Source organism: Lissotriton vulgaris, chromosome 1_2 (assembly GCF_964263255.1).
Source record: "Lissotriton vulgaris chromosome 1_2, aLisVul1.2, whole genome shotgun sequence".
NCBI lineage: Eukaryota > Metazoa > Chordata > Amphibia > Caudata > Salamandridae > Lissotriton > Lissotriton vulgaris.
The window spans coordinates 254,380,329-254,399,572 of record NC_141686.1 but is presented as its reverse complement, the minus strand read 5'-3'; positions in this window follow the sequence as shown (position 1 = coordinate 254,399,572).

Here is a 19,244-nt window from a genome sequence, read left to right as displayed (position 1 = left end):
GCAGACCCGCGCGCGATCCCGCGACGCGGGAGCAGTTCTTCCTCTTATGCGCCTCCTGGCGCTGGAAGTATGGGTGTCGTCGGCTTCCGCCGCTGTGCAGGCTGGGACTTGTGGTCTGCGACCCTGGTCCCCCTGCGCTCAGCGGCCGCTCAGGCATGGTGGTGCGGAGGCGTGATGGAGACGAGCAGACGGCAGGACTGGCGAGCAAGGAAACAAGATGCAGTGTCCCTCGGGTAATGTACAGCGACCCCCCTTTCTTGCAAATAATGATGTATCAATATGTCGTGTGTATGTATTCTACAATGCTGAAATAAAAAGGAGTTAAAAAAAACTTTCACACAAAATTGTAAAGGCAAAAGAGGAGGTGGTGTAGCTGTTGTATTCAAGCAAACATTAAATATCACTAACGCTGACAAAGTCTCTAAACAAGTTTGTGAGACCCTCTTCACCAGATGCAACCCTACACCTTCTCCCTCCTGTAACTTCCAGCTCCTAAAGGCCTCCCCCTGGCAATGCAACATTCCCAGACACAATTCTGGACAGAGTTTCAAACCGTTTAATACTACACTCCAAACTATGCCTTCTGGGTGACTGTGAGAAGATGGCCTGGTATATGCTGTCCACTAATTAAACTGGGCACCAAATGACTCTTATGATGTATAAGGTCAAATATAACCTTTCGAAAGCTGTCCTAGTGGTAGCTGTGGAGAGCAGCCTTCAGGCTTAATCTTGAAGGAATGGAAAGCAGCATGTTTGACCAGAATATCACCTTTAGCTTTAATTAATGGAAAGAAGACCCACACAGTAGTTATAAAAATATGTATTTCTTAGTAGAACACTCTCTAGTATCCTTTACACGAGGATACATAATAAAGCACATAGGGGCATATTACCAACAGTTAGCGATATTTATCGCTAGCTGAGCTTAGCGTTAGTTTTTTTAACGCCGCGCTTTGCCCAATATTATCGCTGAGATAACGTCCTATTACCAACGTTTATCTCAAAAGCGATAATATTGCAGGCGTTAGCGTGAATATCGCTGGAAAACCAGCGGTGTTCACGCATTAGCGTGCAAATGCTGTTAGCCATGTTATCCACCTCCCATTGGATAACATGGCTAAGAACTGGTATTTGCAGGCATTAGAGTTTGGCGATATTCGTGCTTAGCGCGAATATTTCCATCGCTTCGCCTTTCTTGGTAATAGGCGATAGCGAGGTTAGCGATTGCTTACAGTCGCTAACCGATTGGGTACGCCCACTTTGCATGTCATTAGTGATAAATATCGCTGACATGCAAAGCGGGCCTCAAACCGCTCGCTATCTCCTACAAGCTGTCGCTAACTGGTGTTAGCGACAGCTTGGTAATAGGGCGATGGAATTATCATCACTTAGCGCCACCCTTGGTAATATGCCCCATAATACTTTAGCACAGAGACAACAGTAAGTAGCAATAATACACAGTGGGCCCAGAGGGGGACCAAACCATGTACTAAAATAGTGGTATAAGAACCACGGATCGAGTCAAGACAAAGTCTAGCGGGTGTAGAACTGCTGGGACCCCAATTTACCGCCCAAGGTGAGTACGTAGGGACCCCACGGAGGATGGGTGCAATGTGACTACAGGACCGCGCGCGCTGTACAATTCAATGGGAGAGTCACGGTTACAGTTTTAAGGTTTATGGACCCTTCCCAAAGGACTATTAAGAAACCCCATGGAAGTTAGGAGGTTGAAGAGACACTCCACCCATGGATACCCAAGTTCCCGGGTTACCTATCCCAGGGAAGCCGGGTGCATAGGCCTGAAGTGGCTTCAGAAACCGACATCAATCTCAATGGAAGTCTTCAAACAATAGTCACTGCAGGGAAGAAAAGTGTCCGGTGGAATCCAAGGATGGATTCTTGATTGATGGAATCTGAAAGCAGAGGGGACAGAGTCTGGGTCACTGGGAGTGAGCAGGGTTTCGGAAGACGGGTGCCCACCGATGTTGGGTGCTGCAGGTGAAAAGATGAAGAATTGACTCTTCAGCCATGAGGACCAGGAGGCGTCGACGACAACCAGGAGCCAGGCACGAGCAGTCCGGAGAAGGATGTCAAGTGCTGAGGGGTCAGTTTTTGGCCGGAACACCAACAAGCCTTGGCAGCGGTAACCCATGAAGAAGGAAGCGTAAGGTCAGAGTTCAGCCCAGCAAGGACAGAGGGCCTCACCAATTGCAGGGGAGTCAGGGCAAGCATGGAGCAACCAGGGAAGCCCAGAAAAGCAAAGATGACCCTCACAGGGACTCACAGGCCGGAGGCACAGGAGTTGCAAAGGTACCTCAGGCGGTATCAAAAGAACAGCAGCTTGCAGGGCACAAAGTGCAAGGAGGTCAAAGTCCATTTGTGGAAATGTGCGCAGAGGTAAGGCCTATTGACAGGCCTATTGACAGCATGAAGTTGGGGAACGCCAACAAGCATATGCACTTGCAAATCGATGTGGTGCACAGGGGTGCGGGTTTTGTAGTCCCCACGAGGAAAACTGGCCTCAAACTTGTTGAGAGGGCAGCTCAGCCTCACAGAACATTGGAACTTATCTCCTGTGTTGCTGGAGTCTTCAGAGTCCTCAGGAGCAGCAAGCCAGTCAGTTGCGGTTTCGGTGCCTCAGTTGCAGGGTGAGCGACTCCTTCAACCCAAGGGAGATCATTTGGTTGTCTTTAGTGCACCACAGGTCCTGCACAGAGCCTTTATGGAGCAAAGGTACGGACAAAGCTTTGGACGGAGAGGGAGACAAAGTCGACCCAGTCAGGGTCCAGCGAAGTCCAAAGTGTCCTGAAGGTCAAAGTTAGTGGTTTCTTCTTGGTAGAATCGTGTCCATGGAAAATCTAAAGACCTACAGCCAGGTAACCCTTTTGTTCCCACGGGAGAGGGTTGGTCAAATTCAGGGGACCCACCCAGTGGATGTTCTGGACAATGGAGAGGATACTCCTCTGTCTTTTGTCCATTTTCAGCCAGAGCAGGAGCCAATGGCTCCCAGAACTGGTTTGAGCTGGCCATGTCTGAACTGGGGTGGCTGAGTGAGCTAAAGAATGGTAATGGATTAAACCCAGATCAGTTGACTGGGGGTGAGTCTTTGATTTGCTCAAACGCTCCGTCCATCATCCCCTTTTGTATCACTTTGTTCGCCCTAAGTTGGCAGGGTATGCTCAGTCGTGAGTCCCTTGCTCACTTGGCCACTGGATTCAAGATAGCCTGGCTGATGAGGATTATGTATTCTAAACCGGTCCCAGGATGCTTGTTTCTGGTTCAGGGAAGACATGGCTTGGCAGTTCGGGCTGGACTGTTCCCATGAGGCACAGGGTCAGGCTGATTTGAAAATGGCCATGTCTGAACTGGGGTGGCTGAGTGAGCTAAAGAATGGTGATGGATTAAACCCAGATCAGTTGACTGGGGGTGAGTGTTTGATTTGCTCAAAAGCTCTGTCCATCATCCCCTTTTGTATCGCTTTGAGCTGGACCATGAACGAGGGTGCCCCTGCTGCAGATTTTTAGGCACTTGGAAGTGCCCCCACCGAGCCCCAGTACACTAAATCTTGTCTGGGAGGTGGTCACACCTCCCTATGACAGGCTGTCTATTGTGCCGCCTTCCCCTGCTTGAGCTTGGTTCAGCATCAGGAGGGCAGAAATGTGTCTAAGGTCGGCAGCATCCATTTTGTGCTGTCCGGGTTGAGAAGGCTGACCAGTGACCCTACAAAGCTCGATTCAGAAGGGTGAAATCATACCTCCCGCACCAGTTACTGGTGTAGAGGTATGAATTCCAAGGTGTTTGATACCAAACACAATATGCTTTGTCTCAGCAGTTTTCAAAATAGCATTTACCGCGAGGTTATAATGCACCTCTACCTATAGGGCTGGCTGAGTCACAGACAACCTGGGATAATGGTCTACGAAGGCTGCAGAGGGGCCCTGCTCATGCATCACCACCCTCTCATGTAAAACCCAGCTCCCTGCCTTCAGGATTGTTAAGGCCTGCTACAGGAGTGACTTATACATTTTCAGTGTAGTGACATATAGATATGGTAAACCTAAGGTAAGTGGTGCAAGCACCATCTTACAAAGGTTACAGTGGCAAACCTGGAGTTCCATTTTGCATGGCCTCTCATGAGTGCCATAATACAGGCTTCAGCCCATGGGAGGCCTCTGGGGTACCTATGCCCTGGGTACATGTGCACCATATACTAGGGACTGATAAGGTTACCTCAGCATCCAAACTGGAGTGTACCTAGTACACAACATAGCCAATGTAGTGAGAAAGCATATAGATTGGGCTCCTGATCAGCTGGATCCCAGTCAGACTAGTCAGAAAACAGTGCAACTTCAGCAAAAAGTGGGGGTAACCATTAGAAGCAGATCCTACTTTTCTACAGTGACCTAAACATTCCGTTTGACAAACTCAATATGCCCTATCCACAAACAATTATCACTTGCCTAGACGCACTAATAATAATAATAATAATAATAATGATCTTTATTTAGATATAAAACATATCTTTAAAAGAATTTACAGATTCACATCCTGACCGAATATTAGAATAAAAACTTCTAGAAATAACAACACAAGTTTAGATATGAAGGCACAATCCATTAACAAACATTGTAAAAACAGGGATTTAATCTCATAGTGTATTTTAAAATCACAAAAATTGAAACAAGGCGCCAGCTTGCATTAGGTATAACCAGATTTTGTCTAACATTGCTAAGGATAATGCCAGTTAATGCTGTTTTCGGTGAAAAGAAAAGGATTGGGCACTTTAGCATGGTCTCCTTAGGTTAAAGATGTGATATGCTCGCAGGATAAATTTTATAAATTTTATGTTTAGCGCTGTGTTTTCCGGGTTCAAAGCTGCCATGATGGCTTGCCTGCAGGTCCGAACACCCAGCCTATTCTATTCTGATTTTAAACCAGACCTGCATTCTGTGTTAAGGGCTGGGCAAAGGCAGCTTACATGCAACATGGTTTCCGCTGTTTCCCCACACCCTCTACAAGAGAGATCTTCCGATGTGCGTCGCCATGATGGTAAATCTTGCAAGAAACGCCAGTCACCCAGTCTGATGGCAATAAAGCTGCGTTTCAGGTATAATGGATATGTGCTGGCCAGATAGCATGCTGGGACCGGGTGTCTGTAGGAATTTATCGTGACCCAGGCGTGACTACGTTTCAGAAAGAGTGCTTTATCAGAGAGACGAGAACTCAATCTCACACATTTTTTATAGCTTTTTTAAATGCTATCTGGCCTGGGTTTAGGGCCCACAACTCGCTTGCTGACATTTGGTTAATGGCGTCTGTAAAGAGACGTCCGTACAGACCCCCCGGGTTTATCTGGCTAATTTCTTGCCAGACTAGGGATTCTAAAGTACCTGGCTCAGCTTGTCTTAACTTGTGACACATGTTAAGGTATGCCCCAGTGGCTGAGGCCTCGTAGTTTATTAGCCCCATCTCCAGCCTAATCTGTGCTGCAGAAGCGGTCTTTGGCAACCGGAGCACACCTTTATAAATTTTAGTGGTCTGTTGGTTCAGGGTTGTATTCATTTTACCACTGAAAATCTCAACGCCGTAGGATAGGGTGGGGCCAACCTTTGCTCTCATTACCTCCAAAAGGGGGGCTAAGGTTGGACCGGAAAGGTCTTTCGCAAGTTTGCCTAGTGACACCATTAGGGTCACAGCTTTAACTCCGATCTCTCTACGCTGTTTCTTGTAACTTCTTTTTGAGTCAAGGTGGACGCCTAGGTATTTATAGGACTGGCCAATTTCTAAACTAACATTATTGAATGACCAGCCGCCCCCTGTGTATCGTTTCTTGCCGAATGTAACTACTTGCATTTTCTTTAGATTAACCTCGAGTTGGTTGCTGATCGTATAATCGAACAGTTTATCGAGGAGTCTTTGCAACCCTACCCTGGTTAAACTAAAGAGAGGCAGGTCATTGGCATATAAGAGATTGCTTAGAGTCTTGCCGCCCACCTTCGGAGAGTGACTATTAGTGTCGTCTAGGACCGCTGACAGATCTCTTACAAATAAGTTAAAAAGGAGAGGGGCCAGCACACATCCCTGCTTCACACCTCTAGTTGTCATTATTTTCTGTGAGAGATGTGTGCCGGTCCCCAACTTCACCTGCACCCACGTCCTAGTGTGGAGCTGAATTATTCCCTCTAGTAGTTTCTCTGTAATCCCCCACATCTTTAGTTTGGCCCATAGGGCCTCCCTGGGGACTATATCGAATGCTGATTTGAAGTCGACAAAACAGCAATGAACTAATCTTGAGGTTGCAGCTGCCCTGTCGACTACAGTTGTTATTGCTAGCAAGTTGGTACGGGTTCCTGAGTGTGCCACAAACCCTGTCTGGTTCATTGGCAAAAGGTTATTGTCCTTTACCCATAACCTTAGGTCCTCTAGTAGAAGACCTGCATAATGTTTTGCCTCTATGTCCAGTAGGGCAATGAGTCTATAATTGCTCGGATGGGCGTGGGATCCAGATTTATAAATTGGGTGTATTATTGCTTCCCGCCATGACTCTGGAATTGTGGATGTTCTTAATGCATAATTGAAAAGGTTGGCCAATGTTCCTGACCAGAGGGTAATATCAGATTTAAACAAAGTTTGTGGCAGCCCATTTGGGCCTAGCGCCCCATCAGATCTTGCTTTTGACAATAGTTTTGAGACCTTTTCATGTGTTATACTCCACGAAGGACCATGCCCTTGACTGGTCTCACTTACGGTGGTGTTTCTAGAGGGGCTTGGATGATCAGGAGACAAAGTGATCAAGCAGGAAATTTGCCCAGTCTGATTCAGGGATGTTGGCCGACCCCGTACACACTGTTCCTAAGCTGGTGCGGTTAATAAGCGCCCAGAATTTCCTTGAGTTTTTTTGCTTACTTTCCCACACCAGTTTACTCCAGAATTGGTTTTCAAGTGCCCATTTGTCCTTTTTAATCGCTCGCATAAATAATTTTTGTGAGGTTTGATAATTGGATATGCAATCACTGTTTCCCGGGGATTTGGTCAGTGCCCGCAGGGCCTTATTTCTTGTTTTCTTTAGTGACTTCATCGTCTGCGATAATGTATATTGATGCGTCCAGGTTGCCCTTTGGGCTTGGTGCCTTACAGGGAACAGATGAATCAAGTGGGAGCATAACATGGACCATTGTTCGATTGGACTGGCCTCATGTTCCTGGCCCAGTCTTATTATGTCCGAGCTTGCCTCAAGAATATTCAAGCTAATTTCTTCAGTCCACTTTAGGCGCTTTAAGTTTTCTGTGTAGGTTCCCTGAAGTGTCGATGGTGCCATTTTGTAATACTCTGGGTTTATGTTGAAGACTGTGACCTGGGGCCTGTGATTACTTTCCATTCTTGGGTGTATTCTAAAGTCAATGATGCAATTTAACAGGGGTGCAGTGCAGATTGTATAATCCAGATGCGATTGCTTTGAGCCATTTGTCCATGTCCACTTTGGTGGAGTGTCCCCGGCTGTTCTGCCATTGATGACAAGATAACCTGCACTATAAAATTGGCTCACGCATAGATCGCCTAGATTACTTTGAGTTTGTATAAGCGGTTTAGTTTGCTTGGAGGCCTCGATGATTTGGATTAGGGGGGCCATCATCATCTGCTATGTTTCCCTGAAATAGGTAGGTGTTAAAGTCCCCAGTAACTATGCAGTCTGAATTGGGTTGGTCCGTGGCTATATCGTTCATAATCTCGGTTAGACGGGTCAGGTGGACCTTTTTTGTGCGTGTACTGGGGTTAATGTACACATTTAAAAGAACGAGGGGGCGGTGTTTCCGCCAAGGATCGATCTTGACCCCTAGGATCCAGTCTTCCTTGAGGGGCCATCGCGTTATTCGGGCTTTTATAGAGTTTGATACATAAGTTGCCAGCCCGCCTTTTGAGTGGCCAAAGCGACTGTCCCTGGTTGCTGGATTCCATATCTCAGTGAACCCAAGCACTGGGCACCCCTGTAAAGCTCAGGTTTCCTGTAGTGCTATTACTGAATGATTCCCCAAGAAAGATTGCGTATCTGGGTCCCCAATTTTTTGGAGTAAACCACTTATGTTCCAGGAGCATAGTAGAGTAATTTGGTCTGATGGGGAGTTGGATGCTGCTCCTGACTGTGGTGGCTGTGCTGGAATTTTTGTGCCACTTGGCGTAATCATAGGTTTAACTGGTCATTCGTGGCTTTTAGTTGATAAAATTGCTGGGAGCCAGTCCCATCCTTGGCCAATGTCGTTGGTGGCTACTTCTCTGAGATGGATGTTACAGTCTTCTTCTGGCCCTAAGGCATTTTTTAGAATTGAGTGGGTTTTTTCTTGACCTTTCTGCCTTGTTATCCCACTTTTTTTAGGTGATGAGTATGGGTAGACTCGAATACCCCATTCCCCTAGGGTTGCTTTGTTGTTCAAAAACGTGGATGTCCACTTTGCCTCCTTGAATGTCACCAGGGTTACCTCCGATGGTTGTGTTCCTCTTGGTGGGAGGAACTCGATAGCCTCAATTTCATCCGATACTAGGCCCATGAATCCAGGGGTCCCCTCTATCAATTTGAGTATGTTTGCTCTGTTGAGGATGTCATGGCGGCCCTTTGATTTGTATTCAGGGGCTAGTAAGATGTAGGAGTATGATGTAACTTTGGCAGTCTCTTTTTGAAGATTGTACATTTTGTTTTTATTCGGTCTCGATCCCTCATTGTGTTTGTTCTCCTGTACTATCAAGTTGGTCCTGGTCCTTGGCAACCGACGATGATTTGTGGGATGATCTGGTCTCTGAATGTGGAACGTTTTAGTCAGATTCTGACTCCTCATTGTAACGTCTCCCTGAACTGGGGGTGTGACGTACCCTGTTTTTGGAGACACTTCGGGTTCTTTAATTCTCGGTGACCCTTTTTCGTCTTTTGTCGTGTCCTTGTTTACTGGAGCCGGGCCAGACTCTTTTTTGACTACTCGTATTAAGGGATCACTTATTTCCTGGGGACCCCCCAGTGTTGGTTGGGTGTTAATTACAGGTGGGACCTCTTTTATCTTGGGCGCAGCATGGATTCCTAGCGAAGGTAGTGCGTCTGTCACACTCGGAGCTTGTTTGCTTGATGTTGTTGAAAAAAGCGGGTAGTATCCCAGGTTGGCAGCTGTTCTTGGTGCCTTGGCCTTGTTTCTTTGTTTGCGTTGGCGCTTGCGTTCTCTTTTGCTTAGCTGGGGTTCAAACCCTGACTGATCATTCTGGGTGGTGAGTATCAAACACTGGGGACTGGCCAGTAGGCCCTTCGGAGAGTTAGCTGAACTGGTGGTACCTCTATTTGGCGACCCCGTCTTTCCCTGATCGACTTCTGCCTGGCCAGGTTGTGTTTGACCTGGAGTCGGTTGATCCCTTGCCTGGTTTAAGCGAGAGTCTGTGCCCTCGGTTGGCTTAGTGCCTTCTTTGGCAACTGGCTGGGAAGTGGCATGATCCTGGGTCCAATATGATGACTTTTGAGTTGGAGCTCCCGGTTTGTTGCCTGTGCTGTTGCCCCTCAACTTTCTTACCTCCTGTAGAACGCTGGCCAGAAAGTCAGGGAGCGATGATAGAGAATTGATTATTGGGGAGCAGCAGCATACCGACTGAATTAGTTTTGTTGACGCTTGGGCACCCATAATTAGATTGTTTAGTTGGTCTAATTTATTATCTATCCCTGCCGTGAATACGGCTAGCGTGTTTGGGAGATCAACCTGTACATCCAGTTTGTCCGAATGGTAGTGTAGGGCGTTGACTGTTTGTTGAAATGTCTGAAAAAGTTGGGGCCAAACGCTGGAGATTGTTTGAGCATCGTAGTTGGAGTTTAAGACGGTAGCAGAGTCATTTACAGGGTTTTGGGTATCTTTAAAAAAATAGGACAGATCTGCTAAGAGCTGGTCACTTGGGTCGGTTTTGGTAGGAGTCTTTTGAGACAGAGGCATAGTTTGTTTGTATGGAGCAAATGAGTGCAAAACCATGGGCAATGGACAATGTCTTGGCTCCGTCATTTGAGCAGTAGGAATAATAATTAAGGGAGGTGTTTGAGCAATATTATTGCTCAGTGCGGTGCTTTGGGCGTGGATTTGAGCGCAGGTTATCTTCCGTTGGAGGTCCAGCAAATCTTCTGTTGCGATGGGAGAGTCTTCTTCTCCTTGGGTGGTTGCCAATGCAGAGTGTTTCTGGGTTTTTGCAATGGTACCAGTCTGTGTTTTCCATGGACTCGTCGGAGAGGTTTGCGACTGGAGACCACCCTGGGTGTCTGACGCCAGATTAGCCGGTTGCTGGTCCAAAGCCTCACCCGAGAATATATTCTGTTGGCAGTTGATGTTACTTGGTTCTGGGTTGGCACCACCCCGGGTTCCTAGGCTTCCAAGACTGGGCTGTGGATTGATTGGGGTGGCGCCAAAGGTAAATACCTCCCGGACTTGGGCTGACTTGTTGTGTTCGCCTTCCCAAGGCTGGACGGTCGGGTGTTGTTGAAGAGGGGAAGTTAATTTCCACTCCCAGGGTGGATTCCTACTCCTGGTTGCCTCCTGGGGCTGAGACTGTTGGGGACTTTTGGGTGTAGTTAAATAATAATTTAAAAGATCAGACTGCTTTCCTTCATGTAGTTTGGTCTTGGTCGTGGCCTTTTGGAAAGAGCCGCTGCACCCTTCAGGTTGGGTTCCGTCTACCGGTTGGCTTTCACTGGCTGGATGAGGGGCCATCGCCGATATCGGTTGCCTGGTCCTTTTTCGTTTTGGAACCGATACCTCCTTCCTTACTTTCCCAGACCTCATCTTTGTTGTGTTTTGGCTTTTTGTTGCAGCTCTGATCTTCAGGCCGGGGGACAGCAAGGCTGCGGGAGGGTTCCTTGAACTGAAGACCAAGTGGTAAGGAGGTCTCTGACTACCCACCCCCTGCTCCCAGCTCTCTCCTCTCTGGGAAAACGGGTCGTGAATCCCTGCCGTACAGGGTGGCTCTTGTGACTCTGGCTGGTCTGGCGACACTTGCTGCTTGCTTGCTGCGCCGTCTCATGCAGCTCATGGGAGGAAATTTCTTCTCCCTCCGCTCCTCGTCACCTGTCTCTGCTGTCTCTGCTGTTCAGCTTGAATGCCAGGAGCACGAGTCACTCAAGCATTACCTTGATGGTAGACCACGGGATGGCCTCAGTGACTCCTCGATGGATGAGCGCTAAATAACCCTGTGTGCTCTCCCTGTTATTCGCAGTTATTGTGATAGGCTTTACACCCCCCTGCTGCATCGGGGGTCAAGACCTCAACTTGACCTCAAATTGGCCCGCTCCGCCCTCCGTGCAGGAACCCGGGTGAGCAGACGCCCAGCTGCTCACTGTCTCATCCGCACGGGGGAGAAGGCAAGGGGTTGAAAGGATCCTTATGTGTCGTGGCACCTCTCCTTGGGGTTAGTCAAGCCCCCATGGGGCCGACGAGATGGGACTTTTACAAAGGCTAGGGCTAGGGTGACAACAAGAGAGACGGCTCCTGTGGGGACCCGCTGTTCGCGGAGGGGAGCACTCAGCCGCTCCTGCTGAGAAAGCTCCCGCTTCGTCAGGGGTCACCCGCCCCCCGTCACTCGATGTGCCTGGAGCTCATCTGTGCCAGCGCAGTTTTGCCTCTCAGTTCCGGCTCGGCTCGCTCGGCTACAAAGTCGAGGCCTGGCTTCTCTGGCGGCTTTCTCTGACACGGTGCTGGGACACGTTGCTTGGAGGGCGGTGGGGGCGGCGTTGTTCTCACAGCGCTTTGACCAGCGCTCACGCCCAACCACACCCGTAGCCTCCTCTCCTCTGCTCCGCTCAGCACGGCATCTGGCTGGACGTGAAAGGTGGAAAGCCACCCGGCACCTTGGCTTAACTGATTTCGAGATGTGGCTGCGACTGGCTGACGGGCGGGCAAGCAGGACTACCCCCGTCCTAAGGGCTCGCCTCACTCTTCACCTCCGACCTCCTTCAGCCCTCAGCCTTCAGCCTCCGATGCAGCTTCTGCTCTGCTGCTCTGGGGCCGCGCACGCGATCGCCACCTAGCGGTCACCGGAGTTCAAACCATACACCTGTCAAGAGAGGCAGCACTGGTGAACCATAAAAATAACCATAAAAATAACCCTGTACCCCAAAACCCAAACCTACCCCTGAACCCTAAAATACCCCTGTACCCCAAAACCCAAACCTAGCCCTGAACCCTAAAAATACCCCTATACCCCAAAACCCAAACCTAGCCCTGAACCCTGAAAATACACCTGTACCCCAAAACCCATACCTATCCCTAAACGCTAAAACTACCCCTGTACCCCATAACCCAAAACTATATCTGAACCCTTAAAATACCCAAACACCCCAAAACATATACCTCAGTACCCCAAAACATATACCCCTATACCTATACTTACCTTATCCGAACATTAAAAAAAATATGCTTTTACCATTCATGCATTTACAACGAATTTCGTTGTAAATGTATGCATGGTAAAAGCATATAAAATGTAATGCCATGCGTTATAATGGCATTGCGGAGTCATGGTACTTTCATAATGAAAGTATGCGGAGTGATGGTCTGCGGAAAGAAAGTTGCGGAATAATCGGTGTTTACATTGGTGGCACGGCGGCCCACATCTCCAGCAACATACTCATATTTTTTCACCACCGATTTGAAAAATGCACAGGTCTCTCTCATTGATGCCCAGCACCGACATACACTTTTAGACACACCTCCCGCCACAAGTTCTAGAATTGCGAACTTTAGAGCTGGAGAGCTACGTTCGAATCTCGGCATCAGGTCAACATCCTGTGATTCCAGGCAAATTGCTTTGTCTCCCCATGCCTACCACAAATTAATGTGTTCTTCTGTAACGTAAATTGTGCTCATGCCATGTTGTCGAGTTCGCGCTTTATAAAATTGCAAGGAAAAATAAAGTAAGGAAACTCGAGTTCACACACTACTGAATGCGCACTCTTAAGTGCATCAGCAGTGCACTGTGAATCGGAGCGTTTCACAGGCCTGTCACAGATAAGAAATACCATCAAAACGAAATCCTACAAAACAATATACTACTGGCCGGCAGCAATTCATACCCGGACAACGTCGGGACGGGCTGCTATTTATACTATAAAGACTTAAAACCTGAATGTGTTCTGGGTCCCAAACCATCTGCATTATACCTGAATGTAACTGTAAATGGTGTAAGTAAATCCTGCTAGTAGCTTTTGTTTTGTAGAGCTGGGGTTTTAATGGTGCAGAGTGGCTGTTTGCAGCAGATCTTATTTCCCATGTATTATTGCAAAAATCAGGAAACCACCAAAGTAAGTGATCTCTGCCCCAGCAGTCGCTTGCTGCTTAATGCACTCCACAATCCACTCCGGCTCTCCGTCAGACCCATTCCTTCACCACGTCTTCAACAGAGCAAGCAGCTCCATCGCACCCCACCTGCGCAACGTCAATAATCTCTCCCTCTAGACCGCGACCTTCTCAGAGATCTGGAAACACCCCAAGATCAACGCCCTACTCCAAAAACCTGAGGCAGACCCAAGAAACCTCAAGAACTTCCGGCCCATCTCTCTGCTCCCCTTCCCTTCCAAGGTCATCGAGAAAACCGTCAACAGACAGCTAACCCGATACCTCGAAGAAAACAGAATCCCGGACCCTTCCCAGTCAGGGCTCCACAGCAACCACAGCACCGAGACTGCCCTCATCGCTGCCACCGACGACATCAGGACCCCGCTGGACAACGGCGAGACCACAGCACTCATCCTCCTAGACCTCTCTGCCGCCTTCGACAGTCTTCCACCGCACACTATGCGCACGCCTTCCCACCGCAGGGATCCGAGACAAGGCTCTGGATTGGACCACCTCCTTCCTCTCCGGCAGAACCCAGAGCGTCCGCCTCCCCCAATTCCATTCCAAAGCCTCCAAGATCATCTGCAGCGTACCCCAGGGATCCTCCATCAGCCCGACGCTGTCAAACATTTACATGGCCCCGCTCGCACATGTAGCCCGACAGCACAACCTCAACATTATCTCCTACGCCGACGACACTCAGCTGATCCTCTCCCTCACCAAGGACCCCATCACCACAAAACCAACCTCCAAGAATGAATGAAGGCTGTCGCCAACTGGATGAAGACCAGCTGTCTGAAGCTGAACTCGGACAAGACGGAGGTCTTCATCCTCGGCTCCAACCCTTCAGCCTGGGACGACTCCTGGTGGACGACGACACTGGGGGCAGTCCGACACCCACCGACCAAGCACGCAACCTGGGAATCATCCTCGATGCAACGCTCTCAATGACCAAGGAAGTAAACGCAATCTCCTTCTCCTGCTTCAACACCCTCCTCATGCTCCGCAAGATCTACAGATGGATCCCGACAAATACAAAAAAGACAGCCACCCAGGCCCTCGTCAGCAGCAGACTTGACTACGGAAATGCCCTCTTCGCAGGACCCCCGACCAAGCTCATCAAACGACTACAACACATCCAAATTGCCTCTGCACGACTGATCCTCGACGTACCACGCCACGGCCACATCACCCCCCACCTGAGAAACCTGCACTGGCTCCTCGTCAACAAGGGGATATCCTTCAAGCTCATCACTTTCAGACCGAAAATTTTAAATATTATTGTGATATTCTGTGTATCTCTTTTAAAACTAAGCCTACCACAAACAGCTGAGAGCGTTCATTAGCACACGCCGGCTGCAACGATTCCTTGACGCCATTCCGGTGAGATTTTTGCCCATGCCCACCTTCCAGGCCCCCCCCCCCCATAGGCAGCCTATTTAAGCGCCAAACCGAGCGCCGTAATCAGATTTGCCCAGGACTCCGCAGGCACACGCCGGGAGCACTTTCAGACCGAAAATTTTAAACACTATTGTGATATTCTGTGTATCTGTTTTAAAACTAAGCCTACCACAAACAGCTGAGAGCATTCATTAGCACACGCCGGCTGCAACGATTCCTTGACGCCATTCCGGCGAGATTTTTGCCCACGCCCACCTTCCAGGCCACGCCCCCATAGGCAGCCTATTTAAGCGCCAAACCGAGCGCCGTAATCAGATTTGCCCAGGACTCCGCAGGCACACGCCGGGAGCACTTTCAGACCGAAAATGTTATATATTATTGTGATATTCTGTGTATCTGTTTTAAAACTAAGCCTACCACAAACAGCTGAGAGCGTTCATTAGCACACGCCGGCTGCAACGATTCCTTGACGCCATTCCGGCAAGATTTTTGCCCACGCCCACCTTCCAGGCCACGCCCCCCATAGGCAGCCTATTTAAGCGCCAAACCGAGCGCCGTAATCAGATTTGCCCAGGACTCCGCAGGCACACGCCGGGAGCACTTTCAGACCGAAAATTTTAAATATTATTGTGATATTCTGTGTATCTGTTTTAAAACTAAGCCTACCACAGACAGCTGAGAGCGTTCATTAGCACACGCCGGCTGCAACGATTCCTTGACGCCATTCCGGCGAGATTTTTGCCCACGCCCACCTTCCAGGCCACGCCCCCCATAGGCAGCCTATTTAAGCGCCAAACCGAGTGCCGTAATCAGATTTGCCCAGGACTCCGCAGGCACACGCCGGGAGCACTTTCAGACCGAAAATTTTAAATATTATTGTGATATTCTGTGTATCTGTTTTAAAACTAAGCCTACCACAAACAGCTGAGAGCGTTCATTAGCACACGCCGGCTACAACGATTCCTTGACGCCATTCCGGCAAGATTTTTGCCCACGCCCACCTTCCAGGCCACGCCCCCCATAGGCAGCCTATTTAAGCGCCAAACCGAGCGCCGTAATCAGATTTGCCCAGGACTCCGCAGGCACACGCCAGGAGCACTTTCAGACTGAGGTAATTGAAATTTTTATGGTCAAGTGTGTCCCCTAACGTGTACCCCAACGGCTCCATGTACGTGCTTTAAGTACAAGTAAGTTCCCTCCATGACCGAATATGAAGACGCAAATACATTTGCGTCCAACGTTAACATGCCCTCTTTCAGGTCCACCATGAATGGATCGATAATTCAGTTCCTAACCATACCATGCCAACGTCTTTACATGGTACACTTTTTCGTTTTTCCTGGCTCTGCCGAGCTAGGCCCTGATTCCCGCTTTCGAGCCCTTTCTGCCTCCTGCCTCTGAAAGCTGCAGCATGGAGGCGTATCCCTGACCTTTGCCTTACTTCCTGCCAAGTGAAGCGGTGCCTGGCTCAACCTGGCCTGCCTGCCAAAACCGTATTTTGCCTACAAGTTATCTGTTCAGCCTCCTCGAAAATACATTCCTGTCTAGTGATTTAGGTAAACATCTCCCTGGCTGCAGAGCAAAGAGCAAGCCTTCCTGTCTCCGTGCAAGTAATTTACAGTTCCCGTTGCCATAGTAGGCCCATGCCCCTGCACGTAGACACGTAGACACATATGCACGCACTAGCATTCAGTATAGAATAGCCTCTGTCCGAGAGACCTTCTGCTCCAGATAATACATCCTCTAAACATAAGATATCAGACATGTTATAGGTCCAGGTCGTTCTGACATCCCAGACTTCTGTCTCTTCTACTAGTGTTAAAGTTCTCCCCAGTTACACATCCATGTCACGTCATGCTAGCTGCGCGCGCATCCGCACTTTCTGCTGATTCTGCAACTTTCTCTATGTACCCACCCACATGTGACGATTCCTGTGACGTTCCTCTGACATGTACAAGTGCACGCCTTCGTGTACGCCTATTTTCACGCCTCCTATTACGCACATGTGTTCTTATCTTCTCCTTTTCACCTGTTACGCCTACTGTATAGGATTCAATGATGTTATTCTTCTATATATAATGTGTAATGTTAATAAAACGTTGACTATCCCTTCCCGAACCCTAGTGGTGACGGAACATGATCTCCAACCTCAAGGTTTTTCTAATAAACCCCGTAAAACTCAGATACCACGGACTCTGCCTCTTATTTTTATGAGCTGTCTTGTAATGATAATTATACGGAAAAATAGATTCGGTAAAATATTTACCACATAATTTGGCGCCCGAATAGGGACCCCTCCCCCACCCCACGCGCCGGAGATGCGTCGCGGGCTTTGTCCCCTGCCACTGCCGTGACGGACATCCATGCGCATCTGCAGGTTTTCCTGTATCTCCCTCAGGCCTACGGAGGTGACTGAGACTGCGGTTGACATCCAGACGAGGCGGTGAGGAGTGCGGAGGATCCCGACCAGAGCCCAGCCGAGAGTAACAGTGTCCGAGGTATCCAGAGGCCCACCTGTTCCGATGTGACGAGGCGCATGCGTAGAAGCAGTACCAGTAGAAGTCCAGTCCAGTCCGAGGCCTTCAAGTTCAAGTCCAAGTATTGCTCCTGGTGAGTACCGTTGCTAGGGACGCATCTAGACGGGTGCATTAGTTTGTGTCCGGTCAAGACAGGTCTGGGTACACAGTCCTGGTCCATACGTGGTCACTTAGGTGAGAGAGGTATGACGTGTCTCTTTATGGGAACGGTCTGTACTGTTTAGCAGTGCATCTAGTAATTCAGTGATTCAGTGATTCAAGCCTTCAAGTATTATTTCTCGTGATTCCCAGTATTGTGTTTATATGTACTAGACAGTATCTATTCGAAATATTTTAATGTGTTTCATGTCGTGGTATGAATGACTGTTTGTTTTTCATTACTGTGTTTATCGTGTTCGAGTTAAAGTCACAATGCCGTTATTTACTAAGTTACGCCAGATAGGAACTAGGAAAGGGATACTCGAGGAAGCAGTGCCTATCCCGCCTAGGGACACTCTAGGGTATTTTATGTACCACAAGCACGGCCTAGACGCTGTGTTATATTTAGATTTATGGGTGGATTACACCAAGCATTTAGAAGAGAAGTTCAGATGGCCTGTCTCAGGGACATGGGATGCTGAATGCATCATGAGAGTAGAAGAAGCGTTATGGAAAAAGAAAGCCAGACAATCTCAGAAAGATGCCATAGAATTGTGGCGTAAAGAATCGCATAGAAGAACAGAGAAAGCACTCAGAAAAGCAGATAGAAGTAGAGAAGAGTCCGAAAAAGCCAAAGAAAAAGAGTTACTAGAAGAAGGAGAACAGGTCAGATCAGAACAACTAGACCGTCAAAGAAATGCACTTATTTCAGGCATGTATCCAGTTCTTGCCGAGGGCCTGCCCAGGGCGACCCCGGAAGTACCCAGTAACCTGCCACCACCATTGGTTCCGACTAAAGTACGTCACCACAAGACCGCAGCAGATATTTTCCTTTCTTCCTATTTAGATGATGTAGCTCCCGCATATACCAACACACGACCTGCTGATAATCCGCTACTGCCTATTCCTGCTGATCAAGCCCAAGCCACGACCCCTCCACGTCAGCAAATTCCCGCACCTGTTATCACTTCCCCTACTGTTCCCCCTATTAATCCTTTTTCGATGAATGCAGCCCAAGGTACATTCCCGCTACAGTCAGGTTATGCCCATGCCTCCGCCTCAGGAGGTGCCACAGGAGGTCCCTATCACACCCCGCCACAAATACAGCGACAGACACTGAGAGAATTAGCTACGCTGCGTACCCCTAAAGCGACCCCAGCCGAAAAGCTTAAAGAATATCTTACAGATTGTAGATATGATTCAGTACCTGGCAAGACAGGACCCATGATGCTAGCATCGTTACGTTTAAGACGTGCTGCAGACTTTTGGTTACACTACCAGGAATGCCCGAACAATTAGACAGGATATATCATTTTATTCAGACAGGAGTAGGCCCTGAATGTGTTCGTGAAGCCATGGCATATCAGAAAGTTGATACACAAGCTTTGATATTACGTTTCTTGATTAATTGTTTGATAAAAGAACAAGACCGACCAGGTTTTGATCAAGAAGAGATGAATGGATTGACTAAATGGAGTCAGAATATTGCAGATTGTAAGCATGACAAAGAGAAATGTATAGAGGCCATGTCTAGAAAAATCCGTAAAGAAATAATAGCCATACATACCCGACAGAATGCCGATAGGGCAGTAGAGTCAGACGATAAAGACTCCTCAGAGGAGGAAGAACCAGAGAATACAGCAGCGACTCAAGAGACGATAGCGTATGTAGGTAGAGCGAAACTCCCTAAACAGTACCCTTTAGGTAATCCTTTTGACAGACCCATTTGTCTAGAAAGCAAGAAACGTTACCTTTCCCCGATACCGGAGAAATGTTCTCTTGAACATATTTTCCAAGTCACTGACAAAATCCTGAAAGAAAGAATAAGTTA